The sequence below is a fragment of the Myxine glutinosa genome, chromosome 12 (genome assembly GCF_964187855.1).
Source record: "Myxine glutinosa chromosome 12, kmMyxGlut1.1, whole genome shotgun sequence".
In the NCBI taxonomy this organism is placed as follows: domain Eukaryota; kingdom Metazoa; phylum Chordata; class Myxini; order Myxiniformes; family Myxinidae; genus Myxine; species Myxine glutinosa.
In genome coordinates, this window is record NC_136272.1 from 74,967,906 (window position 1) to 74,991,765 (window position 23,860).

The 23,860-nt window shown below is 47.0% G+C and overlaps 1 protein-coding gene across 9 annotated transcripts in view; it reads left to right on the forward strand.

Annotated features, from left to right (window-relative positions):
* The first annotated feature begins 4,349 nt into the window (after window positions 1-4,349).
* Window positions 4,350-23,860, forward strand: part of LOC137437528 (R3H domain-containing protein 1) — a 166,744-nt gene continuing 147,233 nt past the window's right edge. For 2 of the 9 annotated variants that reach the window (XM_068131927.2, XM_068131929.2), the window contains exon 1: window positions 4,602-4,816. The gene's annotated coding sequence lies outside the window, so the exon portion shown is untranslated. Of the gene's footprint in view, window positions 4,817-18,593; window positions 18,656-18,933; window positions 19,061-19,341; window positions 19,458-19,583; window positions 19,806-23,860 lie in introns of those variants that run through there. The other 7 variants (XM_068131922.2, XM_078766018.1, XM_068131925.2 and 4 more) reach the window with 7 other exon arrangements.

Below are 23,860 nucleotides of genomic sequence, written 5' to 3' on the forward strand. Positions count from 1 at the left end.
GGGAAGAAAGAATGGCAAAGAGAGCAGATAGGTTGGAGGAGCAAGGTAGGTGGAAAACAGGTAGATAACAAATGAGATGGGAGGATTGTGTGAAGAGGGATGCCAATAAGCTGGGGGTGGATGAAGAGTGGAAATGTTGGCTGAGGACATGGGGAAATGGAAGAGTATCATTGTCAAGGCAGGGCAGAAGCTTGGTATCATTGAACCTCACCCTTTATAAAGGGAAGAGGAGACGTCTCGATCTGCGCTTGCAGTCCACTGACCCTTGCTATCCATTCCAGAATGCATATGCTCTTCCAATAGCCCCCTCCTGGTTAAACTTCTGAAATCCAGGCTGTCTGCACACCCTAACTTTTGTTCCTCTAGCCTGGTGGAGGTATTCACTTTATAATCCAGTTGAGCCATGTTTTGCTTTTCAGCACCGCTGGGGTAGTTTTGTTTCATCCTTGAGACAAGGATGAGCTGGAGGTAACTCTGCATCATGACGGGGTTGCTAAGCCACCACAGACGCTGTCTGAAGCGATTAATCTTCGGTTGAGTCTTTGCAACCAAATCCTGCATTACCTCGGCGTAAAGGTAATACCCCCAGATAGGGCCTGCACTCTCAATATTCCACTCCTGTCCAATCAGAACAGCCGAGTTCTCCCATCAGTCGGCCGTTGACTAATAAATAACCGTAGCGATCATTAGCAGGGAAGAACTCCCATCCACTATTTACACGCTTGTGTCTAACCAATGGAGAAAAGATGATCGGGCAGTTTGGAAACAGTTTATAAAAGCTAAGGGCACACATTTGCAGGCAAAACAGTTCACAGGAGAAAAGACCTCACCCCAAAGCACAAGACACTTCGTCATTCAATTTAACAAGATTCTATGCACATCGGTGCCTCAGTCACTCTGGAGAAACGAGATACGAAAGAGGGATAGAAAGAGATGAAGAAGGCGGGGCTTGTTGGCAACCCCTCGTTCACCCAATGTAAGCTTGTGGGAGCTGGTCCCAACATGAGAGGGAAAGGGGAGAAAGAAGAATGGGCAAAGATGAAGTGCACCGTGTGGGGAAAAGTGAGGGTGAATGCTCGTGGTGCGACAGAGGAAATCGTGAATATGAGTCAGTAACCGAGCCTTGACTGGATCAAGGGTGCAATTTGCTGAATACCCAAGGGTGCAATTGTTGAATGCATGTGTAAACCAATCAGCTGTGGAACCAATTTCCCCAGCCTCATCAGTCCCATTCTTCTGTTCAGTGCTTCAAGACAGCTGTTCACCACTACCTCAGGTCGTCCCCAATCCATTCTCATCTCTTCAACCCCAAATTATCCCATTCCCAAGCACTCTTTTTCCAGGTTCTTGTGATTTCGCCCCCACCCCCCTTCTCCCTCAGATTAAAACACCTGTCCGTTCATTCCCGCAGAGGCTCACTCTCGCAACGGCTCGCTCTCGCAGGTTCAGCTTGACTATTGGATGTTCCCTGGACACATCTCAGCCCCGAGTCCTGGAATTCTCCGGCTTATAAAGCCCTTTTGAGGGGTGTGGTTCGGGGACGGAGCGGCTTTGTTGGTGCCACCTCCTCAATGGTGCTCTTGCTGGCATGTGGCGCTCATTGGTTGAATCCATGGTCTTGCAACGGGATCGACGGCAAACCACACCCATCAAGTGGTGCTTTGTTCTGCTGCTTCTCGCCGTTGAGGAGGTTCACATCCCCGTCCGCACGTTATGCCAGTGGCTGTTGGATTTGTAATGAATTGTAATGTGGGTTTTGTAAAGTGTAATGTTGTACATTGCAAAATGAGAGAGAAAGAGAAAGGTTGACATTGACAGATTGCCAGTTAAGAAGAGAGGAGATTTAGTTAAGAAGAATTACAAAGGGGGTTTGAATCTTGCTACACAAAATCAACGCATCCCTGTCCACGGATATGAAGGGAGAGGTAAGCTAAATAAACACAATATTACGGCTACATCTAAACTCCAGGGTTCCCTTGTGTTGGAATGTCTCCTCGTGGTTGTCCATTTGTTGTGATGCATCTTTGATAAATGATGAGAACCGGTACCTGTGAATGCAGTTGGCACTTTGCATAACAAAACTAGAGAGTCCAGAGAACACCGTACCTTGTGCAGTTGTGAGGACAAAAATAAGGACATGAGCAGAGTTGGCGAGTGGCAAATTTGATTGGTCAAGATGACAAAATGCTGCTAATGCTGTCAAAGTACTGCTAAATGGAAGGTTTTTGAAAGTGCCAAGAAGGCAATTTGAGTTCTTCAATGTAAAAGTATAAAATTCAATTTAAATAAAATTAAGATTTAAAATGATGTAGAAAAAAAACTTTTTTCGAAAGTTTACTGCCGTTGACGCAGCGTCTTTTACACCACCTTATTACCTCCGCTACAGAAGGTGGGCAGAGTTTATGTTTTGTTTGTTTGTGAGCAGGATATCTCAAAGTTGTGGACGGATTCGGAAGAAATTTGGAGGAAAGGTTGGGTATGTTACAAGGACGAATTAATTAGATTTTGGTGAAAATCCAAATCTGTATCCGGATCAGAAAATTTTCAGTGATTCTCCATCGTTGAGTGATAAAGCTAAAACTGATATAGAGCATGATTTCTCAAAAAGTTGTGCAGAAACTTGGACATTCAGACGAAACCTGGGGGATGAATTGGTTATGCGACAGGATCAAGCAGATTCGAGTTTGGTTCAGGTCCGGATTCAATCCGGCCTATCAGTGGGATCCAAAATGTAAACTCATCAGCCTGGCGGAGGTATGCTATCTACCAAGTGTTTTTCTTATTACCTCCGCCACCAAAGGTGGATGTAGGTTACATTTTCACCCCTGTCTGTCTGTTTGTCCGTTTGTGAACAAAATATCTCAAAGTTGTTGTCGGATTCGAACGAAATTTGGCAGAGATGTAGCGGATGTGACAAGGACGAAATGATTTGATTTTGGTGAAGATCCGGATTCGGATCCGGCTACTATAATTTTTAAAGTGATTCTTCACCATTGGGAGATCGGGCCAAAAACGATACGTAGCAGGATATCTCAAAACGTTATGAATAGATTTGGACAAAACTTGGTGAACAGGTTGGGTGTCTAACAATGTCGATTAGATTCGATTTTGGTGAAGATCTGAATATGGATTTGGATATGAGAATTATTTAATTGTTTAAGTGATTCTTCACCATTGGGAGATATGGCCAAAAACAATATATAGCAGGATATCTCAAAAAGTTATGGATGGATTTGGACTAAACTTGTTGGACAGGTCGTGTGTGTGACAAGGTAGAATCGATTCTATTTTGGTGAAGATCCGGATCCGGCTAGTAGAATTTTAAAAACGATTCTTCACCATTGAGTGATATGGCCAACCAGGCGGAGGTGTGCTCTCTACCGAGTACCGTTCTAGTTTAACATGGTACGTTAGTTATTGGTGCCTGTTGTTTGTATCCTTCGTGAAATTCCCTAAAAACAGTCAGTTTCCTGTTTGGAATGATTTTTAAACCTTGTTTGACTGCTAGACAAACTGAGTAAAAAAAAGTGTCTCATTCCTCTCTGTGCAGGTGTGATCGGGACGAGATTCCGTACAATTTGCCAAATTCAGAGCCAAAGTACTGCTAAACTGAAGGTTCATTTTCCGATCCGTCTTCAAAATATAACATTCAATGAAAATGAGATAGTTCCTCGATCATAAACTGACGCTTGCAGACCGACAGACACTCAGATAAAGTGCCCGATTGCTTAACCGCACTTTTCACTTTGCGCATGCGTGGTTAAAATGCAACGTGCCATCTCTGGATCTTAGCGAGGTCCCTAATTGTGGAAAACCTCGGGATTGTACAGAAACAGGTAAAGCACTCCGATATGACGAGGAATGAAATCAAATGAACCCACGGATTATGGGTGCCAAATGAGCACCTGGAAGGTTTTGATCTTCATCAACACCTGTTTTCGGATTTATGGGCCAAGTTGATGAAAGCAGGAACGTCCAGACTTCCCCCTACCAAGTCAATTCGGGTCACGTGCTGCACGAGGTTCATGTTTTTTTTCCCCCATACCTTTTGCTGCTGAGCAGTTCTGGGATCGCAACTTCGTGCGACCTGACTCGCATCGCGGACACACCTGAGCTCGCAATTGATGGCGTCGCCGTGCATCAGAGGCCGCATCGATTCGCCCCTTTCGTTGCTAAATTTAGCTGCTGCGGCAACGGATCCCAAAACGAGGCGCCATTGCACCCCCGACGCCCGTCCGTGCACGGCGACCGTGCATCGTTTCCTCCCTTACCGTGCGCAATGCAACATCTGGCTCCCCCTATACAGTGTACGCACAGCACGTGCGATATGGAATTAGCTCCTTGGCTGCACAGCACTGGAGGTTCGTCGCCACGGCGAAGCACCCGCTGTTGTCCGTGGGCTGCAGACATTATAGCGTGGGCGGTCGGACACGAATCTCTCTCCAGCTGACGCGTCTATATTAAGTCGCTATTCCCGGTATCTGCCGTCGGATGTGCAGCTGCACCGTGAGGTGTAACCTGAGTGCTTATAGTCGTGCCGGGAGTGGGTTGGGGAGAAAAAAAAAATACTAATATAATTAACGCGGTTGTGAACGAGGCGGGAGACGGAGCCAGGGCGGACTCCTCGTTTGGAGCTTTTCGGTTATCCATCCGGTCTTGCGAGGGATCTACCACTCGATCGGTGGTCTACTGGGGGAGGCACTCTCTCGAGGAATCCCCACGTTGCCCGCGAATGCTGCACTGCCGACGCGAACGCAATTACCTGCACCCGTACCTGGGCATTGGCGTTCTTTCCGAAACGGACGGGGAAGCTTCGGTAAGCTCCTGTCGTGCCCCCTCTAGGTGTGCGGGGTCTCGAGCGCGAGTCCAAGTCGCGAACGAGCCGCGCACGTGGCGACATTACCATGTTTCCGTTAGCCGCAGGTACCCGTACCTGTGCCGTACGTTGTGTATACATGGTGGTACTTACTGCGTGAGCACTCGCCTGCACCAAGCACGCAATGACCATGGTGATGTTTTCACCTCATCTTATTAGCAATTAATGTACGAACAGGCGTTTCCTTTTTCCTGATCTCGAGTTATTTTGATTGGGAATTCTTTTCAAGTAGGGGCGGGATGGAGGAGGTGGGAATCGTGGGGAGGAGTGAAGAGGTTATACGATAGGTTCGTTTAATCTGGTAGGCCCACATACGCGCGCCACATATACAGTACTGTATGACAATTGTACTCCCACATTCGTTCGGGATGTGACGTTTTATGCGATGATTATTAAGGTTTACGTTTCATTTTGTATTGTCTTCGACCCGCAATTATTCCCATTTTGTGGTGGTTTCTGGGTTGGCCGGGGTAAGCTTGGCCCAAGTCTTTCACGAAGCGGCTGCCCAGGCCTGACGTTCGATTAAGGTCAGGGCAGAAATTTGGAATTCATGGTGCCAGCGATAGCTCGCCTACTCTTTGTCATGGTATTGTAACAATATGAAAGACAGAAGAGACCCAGGTCGAAAATCCCATAGAAACCTACATAGACCAGTAGGACAGTGGTCTCCTACTGGTCCAATTGACCGATTGGTATTCTCAAATCAACATATGTCCTCTCATTGCTCAGATGGCAGAAAACTGGTACAATTCACCAGAGCACTTGGGTTCAATACCTGGTTTGGGGTCATAATTTTCATACATATGTCGATGTATTAATTATTTACAATCCTGCTCATTTATATATTGGTATTCTATTGGTCTCATACGAGTCCCATTGTCATTGACCGATGGATATCCTACTGGCCCCAGTTTCCCCTACTGGTACCATTGACCTGTTTTTTTTAATTGTTATTTTCTACTGGTCCAGTATTTCACTTTCGTTATTGAAACCAGTAGATTCTACTTGTCCAATTTCTTATGGGATTTTTATGGGGTTTGGCCTATTGGTTTCCTATGGGATTATTCACCTGGGAGATATATATATATATACATATATATATATATATATATAAATATATATATATATATATATATTATCGGGCTGTATGAAGTACAAAATAGAGATGAAATTAAGTACTGTAATGTGTGTCTATTTATATTTTGTTCAGCATTACCGTTTAGAATTTGAGCTATATATATATATATATATATATATATATATATATATATATATATATATATATATATATATATATATATATATATATATATATATATATATATATATATATTGTTACTGATCGCGGTTTAGATGTTACTTGCCGAGCGAAGGCTCCGCGACCGAACAGTTGTTCCCCGACTCACCCGATTCACCCAGAACTTTGGCCGTATCGCACCGCAGCTGCCCAATCTGGGAAAAGACTAAAACGATGAAATGCAAAGAGGAAAAGGAATAAGACGAGAAGACAGACAGAAGAGTAATTGGATTTATTGTACACACACAAGCAAAAAGGAGCAATCAAGTTTATTTACAACACATAAGACGCAGGTGACACAGTGCAAATACTAGCTTATACAGACTTAATTAACCCAGGGACAGAACAAACAAAACAAACTCACGTACACAAGAAGGGTGGAAAGGCAGGAGGTGGATGGCTGGAGGGAGAGGAAGGTCCAAGGGGGTCCTGCAGCACGATCGGCGCGTTTAGCAGCCGCCGTTCCTTTGCGGCCCTGCTCAAAACCGCCGTTCAGGCCCCAAGCTGCTGTTGTGGCTGCTGTGGACGTCGCGTGCTTTCCCAGGACTTGTCCGACTCGTCTGGTCCAAACCCTCAACTCTTTCTTGGTCCACTCACTCTTTACCACCGACTCCTCACCGCAACCAACGCAACCACTGACCACCACCACCGATTCCTCACCGCAACCAACGCAACCAACTGACCACCGACTCCACTGACTGACTCTCTCACGCCACTTGCACGCGCGCCTTTATAGCGCCTCCGGCGATCAAGCCGCCGGCCTTCAGGACACGCCCATCGGTGTGCTCACCTCGGCCCTGGTTGGTCATGCGACCCTCTGGCTCCGCCCTTGGTGACGATGGGCGGGCACGCCCCTCTTCCCCGACCCGAGCCTTGTTCAATGGTGGTTTTGGAGGGGAGGTAATTGGCAATCGAGGCTCGGCAATGACGAAAGGGGATGTGAAGGAAATGGGGATTTTGGGGATGGGAATGAAAGGGGATCTATTCTCTTTCACTGGTGCAATGGAGTACTTCAATTAATGGGAGACACAGCCTTACTCTAAAACACAGAATAAGAGATAACTATCAAACAGGGGTATTCTATTATTTGGCTGACGTGTATATGCTTGTGGACTAATTATGGGATGCCCTTTCACCTTTACACAGCTCCGGAGGTAGGGGGGCGCAGAATAAACAATAATAATAATAATACAGCACACAATAAAAAAATTACAGTCCTCATATCCGCAACAATATATATATATATATATATATATATATATATATATATAATTGTTATGGCCTGGGGTTCAGGTTTACAACTAGGGGTTAACCTCCGTTCGCTCCCGAACTTACCGGACCTGAGGCTGCCGCTCACAAATAACTTCGTACTTCAGCAGGTTGCGAACCAGCAATTACGAACGCCAATTGGACCATCGCGCGATACCTGTACCACGTGACGGTTTCAATCGGGGAACGTACCTTCCCTCTGGCGGTACACCACTTTAGATGGCCGAGCGAAAACCGTTGGTAACCGCCGGAGTAATGCTAATTTTGTTCCGGCCGATCGTTGATCTGTGTGCGAGCAATGGCGAACCAATGAAGGAAAAGACTCATGGACAGAGAGAAAGGAAACGTTTAACTATTTGATTTATTTACAAATATTTACAGTGTAATTTTTCAATAGGAAAGGAAAAAGGACGAGAAGCAGAAACTTAGCTTATTCTACGCCTTATTACGATCACTACGAATAAACACTACATGGGCCCAGCACACATTCACGAGGGATGGGGAGGGGAACGAACAAACGTTGGAAACCTGCTAGTACAAAGGCTACGATGCTCCAGATGCCTCTCCTCGTGACGCCTCAGTCCTGGTGTCGCCAACGAGCAGGTAATGGCGATCCCAGCACGGACAGGCAGGTGAAGGTCAGTCGTCCACGGATTTAGGCAGGTGAAGGTTGATCGTCAGCAAGGACTTGGGCAGGTGAAGGTTGATCGTCAGCACGGACTTGGGTATGTGAAGTCGATCGTCAGCATGGACAGGCAGGTGGAGATCGATCGTCAGCACGGACAGGCAGGTAAGGTCAATCGTCAGCACGGCAGAGTGAGGTCGATCGTCAGCACGGACAGGCAGGTGAAGGTCAATCGTCGGCACATACAGGCAGGTGAAGGTCGATCGTCAGCACGGCAGAGTGAGGTTGATCGTCAGCACGGACAGGCAGGTGAAGGTCCATCGTCAGCACGGCAGAGTGAGGTTGATCTTCAGCACAGACAGGCAGAGTGAGGTCGATCATCAGCAGTTGGGTTGTTGAGTGTTGTGCACACGTGCACTGAGAGGGAGTCCGGCAGCCAGCAGAGAACAATAAACGTGTGCTGAATGAATAACGTCCATTCATCCTAATCGCACTCTGGCGCTATACTCACTCGATCGTTACTCACCGCATTCACATGTGCACCCACCGACCACACAGCTTCAATCTCCCACACCAGTGGCTTGGCGTGCACAAAGGTGCATATATCACCGACTGATGGGTCAATCACCACCACACATTTCGTGCTGCAGACAAGAGTATGGACAGCGGCTCAACCTCACTCACACCCGTTCCAGACAGCTTCGATCATGCGGCACATCCACTAACCGCATGCCACACAGTTTCTTCAGCCTGTTTCTGTTTTTAATTAATTAATGTTGCGGTCCGGCTCTATTCATACCCTATTATTTCGCATTCTGGCTTCATATATCCTGTCTCCCGTGGCTTTCTTTCATCCTTAACTCTTAATGGCGCCGTTCCCAGTGCCCCCTGTACACTGCCCCTGGCCCCACCGGTCGCCATCATGTGCTGTGAGGTCCGCACACATGCCACATTCTCTCTCCCCACAGCCAGCTCCTCCCGTTCCGTGTTATTAGGTTTACTCTCCATGAAATGGAGAGTAACCTATTATTACTGCTTGAGTTTTTCTTATTATTCTTCCGCCCGATTTTGCACCTCCGAAAATTTCATAATTAATGTTCTCAGCAACCGCTGGCCAGATTGACAGGAAATTTTCATCAAATGATCGTCTATGCTCGTATAATTTTTTAAAATTTTTATGATGGCATAGGTCACGTGGTATGGGCACCATCTTGTAAAACACATTCAACTTTGCCCCTCTGTATCTCCAAAACCGCTCAATGGAAAAATTTGAGGAATGGCTCATTCTAAAGAACTCTTCAATGGGAACAAAAGACGTGTATCGAGTATATTAAAAATGCTAACATTAAGAGGTTAGAATTCGTCAAACAAAAAAGTTTCTCCCCCGAAAATGGGATTTTTTTCCCAGATGCTTAGTTAAAAAAAACTCAGAATGCAAAAAATTTCGAAGTCATACGTCACATGGTTCGGCCGCCATCTTGTTTTTCGTGAAAAACCACAAAAACCCATTTTTCTCGAACGGCTGAACGGATCGAGCCCAAACTTGGCATGCATATTCGCACACCTGTGATGAACAAAAAAGCCTCAGTGCTCGATGTCATCCGACACATGGTTTCAGAGTTGACGTTTTAAAGCTCAAACTAGAAATGGTATCACCTCCATAATTTGTGAAGATATCGAGTGGAAACTTTACACAAATGTTCCGCATGGGGGGATGTTTCAATGTTACTTGAGACGTTTTGATAAGTCACATGGTTTGGCCGCAATAAATAATGGAAGGTAAATTTTTAAAAGCTTGTAACTCTTGAACCACTGCATTGATCAACCTGAAATTTTAATGCAATGTAGCTCTCATCAAGCGGAAGAAGTGTGCAAAATTTCAAGATGATTGGATGTACGGTTTCGAAGCTATAAGTCTTTATTGTTGAAAGAAGAAGAAACGCACTATTTTGTCCTTCCAGGACGTGATCACGATAACGCGATCTCCCGCGGTCATTTGAACCTCAAATAAAATTCCAATTGCAGATTTGTCAATAGATGAGGTATATTAACAAACGAATTAAACGGATTTGTTCAAATTCTGACTTTTTTAACTTGATCGCATTCGACACAAAGTTGAGCAACGAAAGAAGAAGAAACCTTGTTTGGCTTCTCAGATAAAATAAATAATTCTGTCTCTGCAATTTCAGGTTAATTTTCTTTTAAAAATCGCTTTTTTTGCAATCGGTGCATGGATTGACATGTGTGGATGTGTGTGTGTGTGTGGGTGTGGGGTGGGGGGGGGATGTGTGTGTGTGTGTGTGTGTGTGTGTGTGTGTGTGTGTGTGTGTGTGTGTGTGTGTGTGTGTGTGTGTGTGTGTGTGTGTGTGGAGGGGTGTGTGTGTGTGGAGGGGTGTGTGTGTGTGGAGGGGTGTGTGTGTGTGGGGATGTGTGTGTGGGTGTGTGGGGATGTGTGTGTGTGTGTGTGTGTGTGGATGTGTGGGTGTGGGTGGATGTGTGTGTGGAGGGAGGGGTTGGGGTGTGCATGTGGAGGAGGGGGGGTTTGGATGTGTGTGTGTCTGTGTGGGTGTGTGGGTGTGTAGGTGTGGGTGTCAGGGATGGGTGTGTGTGTGTGTGTTAGGGGGGGGGGGGGTGGGGGGATGTGTGCGTGTGTTTGTGTGGGTGTGTGTGTGTTTGGTGGGGGGGAGGGTGTGTGTGTGTGGGGGGGGGGGAGGGGGGCTGGGGATGTGTGTGTGTGTGTGTGTGTGTGTGTGTGTGTGTGCGTGGATGTGTGTGGGTGTGTGGGGGGAGGGGGGTGGATATGTGTATATGTGGGGGGGGGGGGGGGTTGGGGTGTGCGTGTGGAGGAGGGGGGGGTTGGATGTGTTTGTGTGTGTGTATATGTGTGTGCGTGTGGGGGGAGGGGGAATGTGTGTGTGTGTGTGTATGTGCGGATGTGCATGTTTGTGGAGGTCTGTGTGTGTGTGTGTGTGTGTGTGCGTGTGTGTGTCGGTGGGGGGGGGGGGGTGGATATATGTGTGTGTGTGTGTGGGGGGGAGTGTGCGTATGGAGGGGGGGGGCAGATGTGTGTGTGTGTGTGTGTGTGTGTATGTGTGGAGGGGTTTGCGTGTGGGGGGAGGGGTGTGGGGGTGTTGGTGTGTGGGTGTGTGTGGGGGGGGGGGTGGATATGTGTGTATGTGGGGGGGGGGGGGGTTGGGGTGTGTGTGTGAAGGAGGGGGGGTTGGATGTGTGGGTGTGTGTGTGTGTATGTGTGGAGGGGTGTGTGTGTGGGGGGAGGGGGGATGTGTGCGTGTGTGTGTGTGTGTGTGTGTGTGTGTGTGTGTGAAGGGGGGGATGTGTGTGTGGGGATGTGTGTGTGTGGGTGTGGGGGGGGGGTGGATATGTGTGTGTGTGGGGAGGGGTTGGGGTGTGCATGTGGAGGACGGGGTGTTGTGTGTGTGTGTGTGTGTGTGTGTGTATGCGTAGAGGGGTGTGTGTGTGTGTGTGTGTGTGTGTGTGTGTGTGTGTGTGTGTGTGTGTGTGTGTGTGTGTGTGTGTGTGTGTGTGTGTGTGTATTGGGGGTGGGGTGGGGGTGGGGGGATGTGTGCGTGTGTTTGTGTGGATGTGTGTGGGGGGGCGGGTGGATATGTGTGCGTGTGGAGGGTGGGGGGGGGGTTGGGGTGTGTGTGTGGAGGGTGGGGGGGGGGTTGGGGTGTGCGTGTGGAGGAGGGAGGGTTGTTGGGTGTGTGTGTGTGTGTGTGTGTGTGTGTGTGTGTGTGTGTGTGTGTGTGTGTGTGTGTGTGTGTGTGTGTGTATATCGGGGTTGTATCCAAGGGGGTTGTGTCAAAGCATGTCCAATGAAAGTGGGGTTGTATCAAAAGTGGGGTTGTATCAAAAGTGGGTGCGAGTAAACTGGTCATCACTGCCAGCAGTTTTAAAGTGGCAGTTCTAGTTTTTATTTTTTTTGCAACAATCTGTCCAACCAGGCTTCACTTCTGCCCGTCCAGCATCCATTTTTTAATCTCCATGCCCGCTTGTCCTGTTGCCCTTTTCTCCTGCTTGGGCTTACAAGCCTTCATTCTGACATCTACTTCAGCCTGAATTCTTGCTACCTGTAGCTCATATGTAACCTCTATACTTCGCTCTCCCATTCATGTGCCCTTGCTGGACATTAGTACTTCAAATATGGTCATCACAGTTATCAGCTGTCTCATTTCGGATGGTGCTGGTTCCATCGAAGGGCGTTGCGTTTTCCATAGAATGGGATCCAACGACTGCTACCACTCTTGGGACGCAGCCTTTTCTATATCCTCTATATCCACATGGTCCTGCCTGTCTTGGTTAGGCTTCGCTGCCAAATTACTTTTAAAATTCACCCTCGCTATGCCGCTTTACAATTTTGGGGTGCTGCCGATAGCGCTCGAGATCCATTCTTACTCCTGACGTCTAATATAAGACGTCAGGCGGTGCCAAATCTGCACTCCTGATACCAAATGTTATGGGCTTGTCGACCAGTTCAAGAGTGGCCTCTTTTTGACTCGCTTCCCGGCCTTTGCCCCTGAAGCCAACAACTTGTAGATAACTCTGCGGCGTGATGAGTTGCTAATCAACCACAGGCGCCCCCTGAAAAGACTAAACTAATTCAGGCAGGGTCCTCATGTCCAAATGCCACGTTACCTCTGTGGTGAATTAGTTACATCAGATAAGTAAGGCCTGTGCTCTCAACGTTTTCACTATTTATTGTTTAGGACGGCCAAGTGATTGACCATCAGTGGAAACATTCGCTGCCGTGTTGGCTGCAGTGTACCGTAGTGAACTACTGGGGTGAAATTCCCACCTACTAATTACATACTACGTCTAACCAATGGGGAAAGAGACACCCGAGCAGGTTGGAAATTTAATAACAGGTCTCGTTGAACTCAAAGCATGTATTTTCAAGAATGCAGTGTCAAACAAGAAAATAACTTAACCCATAGCACTTAAAACCCCTCAGACATATGATCTTAACACTAAGCATGGACATAGGCAGCTCAGACATCCTGGAAATTAGATAAGCAAAGTTGAAAGATAGAGGGAAGAAAGGTCGGTGGGTTATGTTGTCGACCCCCGCCTCACCCGTACCTCACATGTAACGAACAAGATGTAAGGTGCAGGCAAGTGAGATGTGCAGTGTGGTGTGGTAGCATGAAGTGCGAACACTGAAAAGAACTGTTATGGACTGAGGTTGATGCTCCACAACAGTGCGAATCAATGAGGTGTATGCGCTTGGAGATGCGAGGGTTCAGGTGCGTGTGTAAAGACGTGTAAAAGAGAAGTCATTTAATTCTGTCTGGTGCTGCTCTTGTTCCGTTTGGTGCTCTGGGAACTAAGTCAATCCGGTCAGGTCTATCTCCCGAACACTTGAGACGTGAACTCTATCAGGACCTGAACTCAGAACACACAAACTCCAAAATTCCGCTCACGAGGAACTGCTCCGTCAGGCTTTTATTGCCCTAAATTCTGCCTCCACTGACATCCACATTTCAGCTGATTGGTTGGCGCGCTGCGATCCAGCCATTGCAATTGGTCCCAGGCACATGGTGGGTGGGGTGGCTGCCACAGTGCTGGAATGGCGATTAAATAGTCAAAGCACCACTGAAATGGATTGTTCTGAGAATGTATGTTTGAGAATGAGGTTCGAGTACGGAGTTGGGGAGTGAGCGTCTCAGAATGAGGTTCGAGTACGGAGTTGGGGGTGAGCGTCTCAGAATGAGGTTCGAGTATGGAGTTGGGGAGTAAGCGTCTCAGAATGAGGTTCGAGTACGGAGTTGGGTTGAGCGTCTCAGAATGAGGTTCAAGTACGCATTTGGGGGTGAGCATCTCAGAATGAGGTTCGAGTACGGAGTTGGGCGTGAGCGTCTCAGAATGAGGTTCAAGTACGCATTTGGGAGAGAGTGTCTCAGAATGAGGTTCGAGTACGGAGTTGGGTTGAGCGTCTCAGAATGAGGTTCGAGTATGGAGTTGGCTTGAGCATCTCAGAATGAGGTTCGAGTACGGAGTTGGGGGTGAGCGTCTCAGAATGAGGTTCGAGTACGGAGTTGGGGTTGAGCGTCTCAGAATGAGGTTCGAGTATGGAGTTGGGTTGAGCATCTCAGAACGAGGGTCAAGAACGCATTTGGGGAGTGAGTGTCTCAGAATGAGGTTCGAGTTCGCATTTGGGGAGTGAGCGTCTCAGAATGAGGTTCGAGTTCGCATTTGGGGAGTGTGCGTCTCAGAATGAGGGTCAAGGACGCATTTGGGGAGTGAGTGTCTCAGAATGAGGTTCGAGTATGGAGTTGGGGATGAGTGTCTCAGAATGAGGTTCGAGTACGCATTTGGGGAGTGAGTGTCTCAGAATGAGGTTCAAGTATGGAGTTGGGGAGTGAGTGTCTCAGAATGAGGTTCGAGTATGGAGTTTGGGAGTGAGCGTCTCAGAATGAGGTTCGAGTATGGAGTTGGGGGTGAGCGTCTCAGAATGAGGTTCAAGTATGGAGTTGGGGGTGAGCGTCTCAGAATGAGGTTCGAGTACGGAGTTGGGGAGTGAGCGTCTCAGAATGAGGTTCAAGTATGGAGTTGGGTTGAGCGACTGAGCGTCTCAGAATGAGGTTCAAGTATGGAGTTGGGGTGAGCGTCTCAGAATGAGGTTCAAGTATGGAGTTGGGTTGAGCGTCTCAGAATGAGGTTGAAGTATGGAGTTGGGGGTGAGCGTCTCAGAATGAGGTTCGAGTACGGAGTTGGGGAGTGAGCGTCTCAGAATGAGGTTCGAGTACGGAGTTGGGGTTGAGCGTCTCAGAATGAGGTTCGAGTATGGAGTTGGGGTTGAGTGTCTCAGAATGAGGTTCGAGTACGGAGTTGGGTTGAGCGTCTCAGGATGAGGGTCAAGAACGCATTTGGGGAGTGAGCGGCTCAATGAGGTTCGAGTACGGAGTTGGGTTGAGCGTCTCAGAATGAGGTTCGAGTATGGAGTTGGGTTGAGCGTCTCAGAATGAGGTTCAAGTATGGAGTTGGGTTGAGCGTCTCAGAATGAGGTTCAAGTACGCATTTTGGGGTGAGCATCTCAGAATGAGGTTCGAGTACGGAGTTGGGCATGAGCGTCTCAGAATGAGGTTCAAGTACGCATTTGGTAGAGAGCGTCTCAGAATGAGGTTCGAGTACGGAGTTGGGTTGAGCGTCTCAGAATGAGGTTCGAGTATGGAGTTGGCTTGAGCATCTCAGAATGAGGTTCGAGTACGGAGTTGGGAGTGAGCGTCTCAGAATGAGGTTCGAGTACGGAGTTGGGGTTGAGCGTCTCAGAATGAGGTTCGAGTATGGAGTTGGGTTGAGCATCTCAGAACGAGGGTCAAGAACGCATTTGGGGAGTGAGCGTCTCAGAATGAGGTTCGAGTTCGCATTTGGGGAGTGTGCGTCTCAGAATGAGGGTCAAGGACGCATTTGGGGAGTGAGTGTCTCAGAATGAGGTTCGAGTATGGAGTTGGGGATGAGTGTCTCAGAATGAGGTTCGAGTACGCATTTGGGGAGTGAGTGTCTCAGAATGAGGTTCAAGTATGGAGTTGGAGAGTGAGTGTCTCAGAATGAGGTTCGAGTATGGAGTTTGGGAGTGAGCGTCTCAGAATGAGGTTCGAGTATGGAGTTGGGGGTGAGCGTCTCAGAATGAGGTTCGAGTATGGAGTTGGGGGTGAGCGTCTCAGAATGAGGTTCGAGTACGGAGTTGGGGAGTGAGCGTCTCAGAATGAGGTTCAAGTATGGAGTTGGGTTGAACGTCTCAGAATGAGGTTCAAGTATGGAGTTGGGGGTGAGCGTCTCAGAATGAGGTTCAAGTATGGAGTTGGGTTGAGCGTCTCAGAATGAGGTTGAAGTATGGAGTTGGGGGTGAGCGTCTCAGAATGAGGTTCGAGTACGGAGTTGGGGAGTGAGCGTCTCAGAATGAGGTTCGAGTACGGAGTTGGGGTTGAGCGTCTCAGAATGAGGTTCGAGTATGGAGTTGGGGTTGAGTGTCTCAGAATGAGGTTCGAGTACGGAGTTGGGTTGAGCGTCTCAGGATGAGGGTCAAGAACGCATTTGGGGAGTGAGCGGCTCAATGAGGTTCGAGTACTGAGTTGGGTTGAGCGTCTCAGAATGAGGTTCGAGTATGGAGTTGGGTTGAGCGTCTCAGAATGAGGTTCAAGTATGGAGTTGGGTTGAGCGTCTCAGAATGAGGTTCGAGTATGCATTTGGGGAGTGAGTGTCCCAGAATGAGGTTCGAGTACGGAGTTGGGGAGTGAGTGTCTCAGAATGAGGTTCGAGTATGGCGTTGGGAGTGAGCGTCTCAGAATGAGGTTCGAGTACGGCGTTGGGAGTGAGCGTCTCAGAATGAGGTTCGAGTACGGAGTTGGGTTGAGCGTCTCAGAATGAGGTTCAAGTACGCATTTGGGGGTGAGTGTCTCAGAATGAGGTTCGAGTACGGAGTTGGGGAGTGAGTGTCTCAGAATGAGGTTCGAGTATGGAGTTTGGGAGTGAGCGTCTCAGAATGAGGTTCGAGTATGGAGTTGGGGGTGAGCGTCTCAGAATGAGGTTCAAGTATGGAGTTGGGGTGAGCGTCTCAGAATGAGGTTCAAGTATGGAGATCGGGGTGAGCGTCTCAGAATGAGGTTCAAGTACGGAGTTGGGGAGTGAGCGTCTCAGAATGAGGTTCGAGTACGGAGTTGGGGGTGAGAGTCTCAGAATGAGGTTCGAGTATGGAGTTGGGGTGAGCGTCTCAGAATGAGGTTCGAGTACGGAGTTGGGGATGAGCGTCTCAGAATGAGGTTCGAGTACGGAGTTGGGTTGAGCGTCTCAGAATGAGGTTCGAGTACGGATTTGGGGGAGAGCGTCTCAGAATGAGGTTCGAGTACGGAGTTGGGGATGAGCGTCTCAGAATGAGGTTCGAGTATGGAGTTGGGTTGAGCGTCTCAGAATGAGGTTCGAGTGCGGAGTTGGGTTGAGCGTCTCAGAATGAGGTTCGAGTGCGGAGTTGGGTTGAGCGTCTCAGAATGAGGTTCGAGTGCGGAGTTGGGTTGAGCGTCTCAGAATGAGGTTCGAGTGCGGAGTTGGGTTGAGCTTCTCAGAATGAGGTTCGAGTGCGGAGTTGGGTTGAGCGTCTCAGAATGAGGTATGGAGTTGGGTTGAGCGTCTCAGAATGAGGTATGGAGTTGGGTTGAGCGTCTCAGAATGAGGTTCGAGTGCGGAGTTGGGGAGTGAGCGTTTGAGAACAAGGAAGAGCACAAAAGGAATAGTTCTAACTCCATTCACAACGCATCTTTGTTTCTCTTCCATTGATTCGAGGGGTTAGTGGTATTTTATCTGAACACAATTGCTATGGAGATAACTACCCTGGGGATCCCTTATGTGTTGTACGTGACTCCCCGGGGTCTTCGAAAACCGCAACACTGTTTCGCAAAATAAATCTTGCTTACCGACGTTTGGAGCTCGGTGGTGATTTTTCCACCTCGCTTAACCTGAGCCTGAGGTAATGGAACCTGTAATTCTCCAACAATCCATGATAAATAGCAATGCTAATCCGTAAAGATCATCAGTCGTACTCCTAAATTCCCTGCAGTCGGTCCATAACCCCTGAAAACGGATTTTTCTCGCCAATAAAAGCGCAACCCCATATGGCATATCACCGACGTCACTCAAATCCACGTCACGTGATCTCGACTGTCGTTTGTACTGTATTTTAAATTCATAAAAACCGAAGCATAGCTTTTCGCGACGTTTGTCGTTTCAGTAATTAATGCTTCATTCTGAGGAAATGACTCGCCATATTTAACTGAAGAGGAGGATGAAAAACCGTTCGAGGGAATATTCAAATTATTAATGCGGTGTAGCGCAGGTGTGATGGGTCAAAGTTCTTCAAGTGTGAACTCGACTTTCAACAATATAAATATACCTTGCAACCTGAATAATACATATTTAATTATAATATATAATTTTTTTTTTTTTTTTTTTACCTGACGGCGACTTTAACGTGGATTTTATTTCGAAGGTTCAAGCTCAATCTCAAGACTGTATTATCGGACTCTGAGCGTCGTGGAGTTTACACGATTCGCACATCTTAATAAATTAACTCAATAAATGAAAAAAGGCTTAAATGATTAAAAAAAGAAAATTAACTTAATAAATGAAAAAAGGCTTAAATGATTTAAAAAAAGAAAATTAACTCAATAAATGAAAAAAGGCTTAAATGATTAAAAAAGAAAATTAACTCAATAAATGAAAAAAGGCTTAGGATGAAAAAAAAAAAATTAACTCAATAAATGAAAAAAGGCTTAAATGATTAAAAAAAAGAAAATTAACTTAATAAATGAAAAAAGGCTTAAATGATTAAAAAAAAGAAAATTAACTTAATAAATGAAAAAAGGCTTAGGATAAAAAAAAAAATAAACTCAATAAATGAAAAAAGGCTTATGATTAAAAAAAAAATTAACTCAATAAATTGAAAGCAAACAGCTAATTTAATCTATACACCACTCACGGAATGCACGATCGCTGGCGTTAACTGGCACAATTGGGAACATCTCAGTGGAGTGGAACAGACGAGATGAGATGAGAAGAAGCAGTCGTGGAGCAAAATGTAAGCATCTTAAATGAAAGATTATGAGAAAATGTGACCAACTGTGGATTATATATATATATGTGTGTACGTTATTATATGACGTTATAAGGTGTTGAAGGGTCGAAGGCTGAGGTAAGGGTAAGGTCTGCCTGCCATCAAATTGCTGTGGAGATCGACCATGGAGGCCGAGACGCGTTCGGTCGTCGGCAATTGTTTTATTAAGGAGAGCGCGCCGAGTAATGGCTGAATGTTTGGCGAGAGCTCTGGGATTGCGACGTCTCCGGGGATTGGGCTTTGGCGAACGACGACCGATCCGAACGAAGCTGTAAATGGCTTCTTCTTCCGTCGAGCGTCGTTTGCGCTGATCCGGCTCGTCCCGCGTTCGCGAGGCTTCCTCTTCCTCCAGCAACGCTCCGACGTCTGGTGAGTCATTCCCATCATTTCCAGCCCGTTCCTTCCCGTCGGAGACGTCAACTTAGCATTCCCACCTATCGTAATGCACACTCCGTCCATCCATGCAGCTGTAGCTGTGTCATGGTAGCATCGGTAGGCATTAGCGATACTGTATACGGTTTGGTCCTTCCGTGAGCGTCTCCACCCACCTCCTTCGGCGTGCGAACAACGCGCCGATTACTCCCACACCTGCCAACGTCGTTATCTCTCGAGGTCACGTGGCAACCCGCGAGTCACGTGGTGTGTCACGCAGCTTTGGGACGTCGTGTGGACGGCGCGCAATCGGATCGCCTGTTGACATTATACGATTCTGTGAGCAGTTGTTTGGCTTCTGAGGAGCGAAAACAAAGCTCGCTACGTGCTTGAGGTAAAATGGTTGGTGATTTATGAAGGTGATGCCACGAGCTCGGCTGCTGCTTCATCTGGGGGGGGTGGGGGGGTAACTCACAGTGGGTTCCTTGCTGCAGGCTCGTTTACCTGGACCTGTTTATCTGATCTACATTGAGGTATTGGTGGAAGTGGAACCAAAAGTTCCAACTCTCTCTCTCTTTTATTTTATTGTGTGGAAACGTTTCTAATATAATCGTTGTTTTTCGATCTACATCGTGAGGACAGAGAAATGTCCAGGAATACCCACTATTCCGTTCCCCGATGTGAGGTGGTGGGGCAGCAGCGATTATGAGACTACTGTATCTGCATGGTGAGCGGTGTTGAGGTGAGATGGTGTGGTCCAACGGAGGGATGGGGGTAGCGTGGGCAAGGTGGTGAGGTCGGTGGGGAGGGGGGGGGGGGTGTTGAGGAGGGGCTGTGTGGTCGGAATGAGGTGGTGCAGTGGGGGGAGGCTGGGCTCTTTGTGAGGGAGGGTGAGGTTTGATCAAGGGGGGTGGGGGGGGGGGGGGAAGAGTTTGGCGGGGGTTTTTTTTTCGTCTTGTATACAAGATCGAGGCTCATATAGGAACTAGCACATTAAAGACACATTAGCACATGAAACATCGGGAGATCTGGAAGGGAGAGCGCTGGAGGGGGGGAGGGGGTACACGGTGTAAAACAAATCGACACTACTAGGAATTTGAGGAATGAAGTCAGAGATTGAAAGAGGTGGATTTGGGGTGTATTAATGGGGGTAGAAAAGATCAAGCTTTTTGATGGGGGAAGATGAAATATGGTGTTGAACAGCTGTTTCAAAGACCTGGAGAGAGGAGTGGGATTGAAGAGAGTGAGGGAGTTTGTTCCATAGGCAGAGAAAAGAGGAATGAAAGAGTGAAAGGTGAGCAGAGAGTCTTGATTTTGGTAGTTTCACCAGAAGAGGGTTGCTGGCAGATCTTGTGCGACCTGTAGAAATATTTGTGGGACAGAGCACAGACAGAGCTGGGGGAGCAAGGCCAGAGAGGAGTCTGTAAAAGACAGAAAGACCACCAACTTGCCTGTGGTGAGAGAGTGAAAGGCCCTCATTATCAGCTTCATCACGGGAGATTCCAATGATTCTGAATGCTTTGTTTTCTACAGCGTGAAGCCGAGCTAGGAGTGAAGCAGGAGCTCGAGCCCAGAGGGGAGAGCAGTATTCCATTGAGCTGCGGATGAAAGCTTTGTATGTGGTGAGTAGCGCAGAAGTGCCAAGGACAGACTTCGCACGACGGAGGATGCCCAGTTTGGCGACTGGCTTTGGAGGCCAGCTTGAAAATGTGGTTTTCCAAGGAAAGAACATGGCTGATAGTAAGACCCAAAAGCTTGAGTGACAGAACTTCTTCAAGAGGATTGTTGAGAAAGTAGATGGGAGGGTTATCCAGATGGTCTTTACGGATAGACAAAGTGAGTGTGAGATTTGTTAGGATTGAAAGACATGTTCCACTTGTTTGCCAGTTTGTGATTTTTGTCCAGTTCTGCAGAGAGTGAGGAGGCTGCTGCCTTCTGATCTGAGGGTTGGGATATGGAGTGGTGGAGAGTGTGGTCATCAGCAAAGGGATAGAGAGGGTTTTCCAGAGTGTCAGAGAGATCATTAATGAAGACCAAGAAAAGCACAGGGCCCAGAACACTGCCTTGAGGAACTCAAGCCTGAACAGGAAGGGGAGATGAGAGAATTCCATTCAGGGCCACACATTGACTGCGACCAGAGAGGAAGTCTGCAAGCCATGCGTGGAGATTTCCATGGATACCATAAGAGGAGGGTTTGGTGAGCAGGGCGGGGTGCCAGACCGTATCGAAGGCACGATATATGTCAAGGGAGACAGCTCTGATTTCCTGTTTGGCGTTGAGGACCTCCATCCAATTGTTGACAGAAGCAGCATGTCCAGAGTAGAATGACCTGGTCTGAATCCAAATTGATGATCTGAGCTCAAGCCATTGGAGAAGAGGAAGGATTTAATATCAGAAGCAATGATGGATTCCATGACCTTGCTGATGATTGGGAGCAGGCTGATTGGTCTGTAGATGCAAGGATCTGTTTTTGCACATTTTTTGTATAAAGCAGTAATGTTGGCTGATTTCCAAGCAGATGGAAGATGACCTTGAGCAAAAGAGAGGGTGAAGAGAACAGAGAGAGGGTGAGATAGAGTGGTAGAGCAGGATTTTAGGACCCATGGGCTGATGCCGTCTGGTCCAATTGCAAAATCAGAGTTGAGGTTTGACAGAAACGTATCCACTGTGTCAGGAGAGAAGGACAGAGTCCAGGAGCAGCTGCGTCCGACTGGGTAAGGTGGGTACAAAGAGAGAGACGGGTTTGGGACACAATATTTTGAGGCAAACACAGAGTTGAGGCGTTCAGCTTTGTCACATGCGAGTCAGCTGTGTAGCCATTTGATGTAAGGGAGGGGATGGAGGGGGAATAAAAAAACCAGAAATAGATTTGACCAGACGCCACCAGGATTTGGAGGAGGAAGATGGGTTTGAGAGTTCAGTCTTGAGAGTAGATAGATATTGTTCCCTGGCTCTACTGAGGGTAGACACACACTTGTTCCGGGCTTTGTGAAAAGAATGGAGATTGCCTTCCGTTGGATTTGCCTTCCATGAAGCGAAGGCAAGTTGTTTCACGGCAACTGCCTCACCACAATATTCTGTGTACCATGGACGGGAGGAAGGGTATGACAACTGAAGACGAGATGGGATAAATCTGTGCATGGGAGAGAGCAATTTACTTTGGAAGAATTCCCAGGATGAGTTGATGCCAGAGGAAGTAGAGATGGGAGGCCAGTCCAGGAAACCACGGTTAGATTTGGTTGTGTGGTGGGGTGGTTGGGGGGGGGGGGGGGGTGGGTTGTGAGACCTTTGGTTGTGTGGTCTGCGTGGTGCGCTGTTTGAGGGGTCTTTGGGTAAGACCGTGATGTATTTGTGTAAATTTGATTGTACTCTTATATCAAGACATCGGCAGTCGGTCATTGTAGAGCTGCAATAATGTGGTTGTACTTTATGAAATTTTACGTCCCCGATTTGCTTTATCAGTAATGCTTTTGAAAATACAAAGTATTAATACAAAAATCTTGTTTTGCAAAGTTTTCTTTTATTTGAGACGTCCACCCAATGCAGGTTATTTATTTATTATTTTTGTATGCTGTATACTATATTATACTGTGTTTACTATATTTTTGTATACTTTTTTGTAGAGGTGACTTATTATGAAGGGTGTTTTTATTCCCAACAAATGTCATATCTTGCATTCGTCGTGCCTGTAGACCTGAGGATAGTTCAGAAGAGACTGAACATTTCCATTACCAAAGTCACACGTCTTGTGATGAATGGTACGAATAGTGTGTCATAACTGGATGGTTAATCTGTGAATTTCCACTATCTATATTATTTTGTATTCATAAAGCTTTGGCTTGATCCAATCTTTAAACCATTGAAGGCTGTGTTGAAATCACTAAAGCGATTTTGGGTTGTACCATGTCATAAACATCGAAACAATACTTTGCCACCACATATTGACAAAAATGTTACCATGTGTTGCCACGTAATCCCAGAAGATATTGTAGTTGTGCCGACGTTTATGAATCGGTCAAAGTGAGGTTTCATTAGTACTCTCTGACCAATAAAATAAGGGTGAAACTAACCTTAAATGTGATGTTTGTTTATGCCATGTAATCCCAAAACGTTAAAGTTGATCCATGGCACCAAAATCGATAACAATATACTTGACGTCACTGTTTCATGTGGTCATTGCGGTAATGACAAGATGGCCCTTGTGTACAACTTGACACAATGTTCATTTACTTATTCCATGAGTTCTCATCATCAGTCATCCACCTCATGGAGTTCATGTGGCATTGACATCCAATCCCATTTTCCTGTGCAAATCGCTCGAAAGACCATTCCCTCTATGACAATTTAATCTTGAACTCATCTGTGCATTTATCAGTAACTTTTTGTGTGTGCATGCATGATCATTTGTGTTTCCATTTCCACATTGATCAAATGCCTTTCTTGGACAGCAACATTCCCAAAAATATATTCTACATTACAGTTGCAGGGGCAACTAGAACGGCACTCGGCAGAGTGTATATTCCCACCATGCTGAACAGTTTACATTTTGTATTCCACTGATAGGCCAAATCCAGATGCAGACCTTAACCAAAGTAGAATCGCCTTGTTCATGTCGCGTAATCAACTCGTACACCTAGTTTTGTCACAGTCCGTCTACAAATTTTTGAAATATTATGCTATACTGTGAATCGTTCTTGGCACCATCTCTCAACGGTGAAGAATCACTTCAAAAAAAAGATTGTATCCGGATCTCGATTTGGATCTTCACCAAAATCGAATCAATTTGTCCTTGTCACA